At 32.3% G+C, this 4359-nt stretch overlaps 1 long non-coding RNA gene across 1 annotated transcript; it reads left to right on the top strand.

Moving 5' to 3' along the window:
• The first annotated feature begins 2833 nt into the window (after positions 1–2833).
• LOC135801025 (uncharacterized) lies at positions 2834–3612 on the top strand. Its single transcript, XR_010550273.1, has 4 exons — positions 2834–2927; positions 2982–3071; positions 3134–3289; positions 3344–3612. It is a non-coding gene; the product is annotated as an uncharacterized lncRNA (long non-coding RNA).
• The last annotated feature ends 747 nt before the right edge of the window (positions 3613–4359 follow it).

Raw genomic sequence — 4359 nt, 5'->3', positions numbered from 1 at the left:
AAACGCAAGCGTCGATCAATGGTGGTATCCGACAGAAAAGTGCGCAGTGCCGACGTAGGTGTCTCGGGTCTGTACGAAGTTATTTCCGAGGCAGACTTGGCTTTCAGTCCTAACAACAAAGCAGAAGCTGTGACCGTCTTCCAGGGCAAGATCCGTGAAGAAGTGGTTTACGGCATCTGTATGCCTGTTCCTGGTTTCAGCGTTCTTTCTGTGCTGGTAGCTCTATCTGCAGTTGTTTCTGCTCTTGACGCCCATGACGGTGCAATAGCAATGAGTACGCTGGCATATAGGATGGGTCTGGGCTTCCTGCGTACTCGTCACCCACCAACATGTGGCGCACATGAAACCAGCGCCGCAGCTGCTGCCGCCGCCGCTATAGAAAGGCTGAACAACACGCTCAACAGCTTAAGCATGAGCAGTCTGAACAACTTGAGCAGCATAGGCGCCATGAGTCTCAACGGAAAGACTGATACTCTGCGTTCGCGTGAATAAACAAGTTGTCTGATGACTAAAGCTAATTGTATTAACATTTAACCAGAACGTTGTATAGACTTTAAATGACTTCGTGAAGTGCAACTGCGTTAATATTCGTTTATAAGTTAAAAGGGCGTAAAGGCAATAAAACTTAGCGACTAATAGAAAACTACAATAATTAACACCCCAAATAATAAAGTTTTATACTGAAATACATCTAACTAAGGAAACTAATTTAAATCAACGACGCATAGAGAATAATTTAATTGTATATACTTAAAAGTAATTATCAGACGCAGAAGTTCAGAAAATATTTATGAAATATTCACCGAGGCAAAACTATGTTGTTATTAATAAGTATGCCCTCTGGTAATTAGATTTAGCACATATAGATATAAATCACTTAAGAGTATATCGAGTCCTAATTGCGTATAGGAATGGCCAAGCACAGAGTACTTGTGCCATAACTACCCTAAAACCTACACACTAACGAACATTATGTTCTTTTAATAACATTTTAGACTAGAGTTAATTATTTATCAGTGTTCCAAAGGAAAAGCAACCGTTTCCATCTGAAGAAGCAACGTTTTTGAACATGTTTATTATTTTATTGAAACGTAGGCAATATATGATATTTACTGGCGCCATATTGCAATGACGACGTCACAATCACACCTGTTAAGAACTCAAAAACATATGTTACTTAATTATTTGTTGGAATATTGAAAAGAAAACACGCTTTTAATAATCGTAACGGTTTAGTATTACACACTATGATTAGACTTATTTATTTTTCGCATATTTCCTTAGGTAAGTTCAGAAGCAAGTCGCTACGAAAGTGTCTGATTTAATTATGTACAGTATTATTCCAAAACGTAATTAATTTGTGTATACAATGTTTCGAATGGGTAACGTATAGTTATCTCTAATACCAACTAAGATTTATAATAATTTTGCTCAAATGTCTTTACGCATTTCATTGAAATGATGACGCAAGTTAAACGAATGAAATATTAAGATAGGCAAAGTGTAACTTTTCGTAACGTTATATATTTATATATTTTTGCACTTTCTATGCACTTTCTATAAAAACAAACGTAATTTGCGTTTATTTATGCTTCTTTGGTAGTTCAAGAGGTTCTCTATACATTTTAAAATGTGTTATGAAAAACAAAACAAATTTTCAAATACAGTGAATATTTTATTCCCATTGGGTGCAAACCAAAATACTGTAATAGAAAAGTATTTACACATAATTATTTATGCTATAATATGTTTCTAATTGATATTTAATGAAGACAATCTTTTGTTTATACGCAAGCATGGAATATGAAATAATTAAATAATTTAGGAGTCAGCTATTATAAATGCCTTGCGTATGAACAAATTTACACTCACCTCAAATTTCTACCTAGAAGAGTTTATATAAATCATAGTGAAAAAAATTGATATCCACGATGCTTATATCAAGAACAAATTTTCATAACTATATGACAGCTGAAAAGTACTATTGGGTTACCAATAATGCGTTCAAATCTGCTTTAATTTTTTGGTCATCTAACTGCCTCATTCTGATTGCAGCTTTTGGTAATTTAAACTATTTATTTCTTTCTTATCGTAAGTAAATTGAAATACAAATATTTTTTAACTGAATTAATTGATATTATTTAAGGTTCAGGACTAGAGATTTCAGATATTACTCTAAGTTTGTCATGGTTTATTACATCAATATTCGGTATAGTGATATTAAATTGTCTAAAATCTGCAGCTAAACCTGGACAGGCTGTCTGGGATTTAATGGAACTACAGGTTTTCGTACATTTGCATTCAAAATTATCATATATTCTTAAGATTTGCAATTCACTCCACAACTTTTTCGTTAGAGGGGGTTTTTTGATTCTTGTTACTATAGTTATAACCAAGGAAGTAGAATATTGTGGAGACTATTCTCAAAGAAATATTTGCGGAATTATGTATCCTAGTGTAATAATGCTCAATATTTTAGTATACAAGGTTCACGGAATTAACCAAAATATAATTGCAGATTTTTTTCGTTGATTTAAGTCAACGGCCCTATCGAGAAGTCTTCAATTTGCTAATATTTGTGGTTTATTGGTATTTGTATATTGCGTTAGTAACATGCTGCAGTTTCCTATGTTCCTTAATGATACTCACGCAAGTTAGTGTAAAAAAGTTTAAAGAAATTTTAAAACAAAGTAGTCAAACCAACAATAAAGCGATTCGACTACAGAAACTAAAAAAGGCATTCAAATTGCAATTCCATACAAAAATGTGAGTGATTGCAATTTTCACGTTAAACTGCTACGTAATTTTGCTTTTTCATAAATTTTAGGGCGTGGGATGTTGTTGCCGGCATGTTTAAGTGGCCATTATTAATACAGTATTTAGCAACTGGCGTAACAGTTGCTTTAATTCTAATTTCGGAATTAATTGTTTGTTACAAAAAGTTAATCGAAGCAATTTAATACAATACAATTCATTTTCAGCAATTTAATCTACCAGTAATTCCCATTCTTCTTGTCCATACAATTGGAACGTGCTTATGTGGCTTATTCGCTGAAGAAATGTTGCAATTGGTATATATTTATTAAATATTAGATTATACGCAGAACAATACCTTGTATTCGCATGTTTGTAGAGCGAAGAATTCCGAAATGCAACTTTCTATGGGGTAACGTGGGATGGTGATGTGGAAAGCGCCAAATTTCTGATGTTTATGAATATTAATATGCATAATTCATTTAAACTTGCTATTGCGGGCAATGGAATTTATACAAATGAAAAAGTCCTTTTGGTAAAGTAATATAGCCATAATTAAAATTTAATGCTAATTACATCAATGTTTTAGATTTTCAAAATGGCGTATACAATTGTAATGTATTATGTTAATATCACTGGTGAAGGCAATCCTAAATATTGATAAACGGATAATTATGATTAAGCGTCAACCTGGATCATTAGTCCAGAAAATTTTGCCAACACTCATCAATGCGATTTCTTATAACTAGATATGCAAACACTAAACACTATAAAATAGTTTTAAGCACGCGAGTGGAGAGGTTGTATTGTTCAACAATAATAACGCTGTTAAGACAATGATCAACGCTTTATGTCAGGCATCTGCCTGTGGATGTCACAGTGTAGTAGGCAAAACACACTCGTATATTAACAGATGTAGGTAATATCGTTGATTGGTTTACGAAAGATTAAGATGAGAATAATTACATGTTTAATATATTTAGAAACATGTCAAATTCAAAAATATGATGGTATAGATATGATATTATGTGTTACTTTGTTGACTTTACTCTACTGTATAATAGGTAAAGATGTTTAATGATAGTAGAGTATTACCTACTAAGTTCTAAGTGTTTCAATTACTGAATTGCATTGCTAGCTTAACATGTATTACTCATCAAAGAGACAATTTTGGGATTTTAAAATGTCACACTTATTGTCGTAGGCCTCTCGACACTTTCAATTCGAAATTGATCTTTTTGCAATTCTACAATAAGATTTACAGTGATGTGTAGGTACATTAATATAATATTAAGTACCTTCACATGTAGTTTCAAATTCAAATGTTGTCAAATCATCAATTAAACATATTCACATTTGTTATCAGTAACACACAGAATTATCTCATAATTATATTTTAATTCTTTAATTATATTAGTAAAATTAACTAAAATGACATTAATTGATGCAAATGATCTCCCCTAGCACAATCCCAAAGCAAATCCAATTAGAACACAACAAAAATTTATAATATGCTCTTACCTGTATTTGACTCTGCTGAATCTGACTCAGCAATCAAAATTTAGAATTTCTTATCACATCCAAAGTTATCAACTGGAATACATC

This window comes from Atheta coriaria, unplaced genomic scaffold (genome assembly GCF_025399875.1).
Source record: "Atheta coriaria isolate IRGN ID8LTWV9N9 unplaced genomic scaffold, Caltech_Dcor_3.1 hic_scaffold_10_pilon, whole genome shotgun sequence".
NCBI classification, from domain to species: Eukaryota; Metazoa; Arthropoda; class Insecta; order Coleoptera; family Staphylinidae; genus Dalotia; species Dalotia coriaria.
This window is presented reverse-complemented; position numbering and strand designations above follow the sequence as displayed.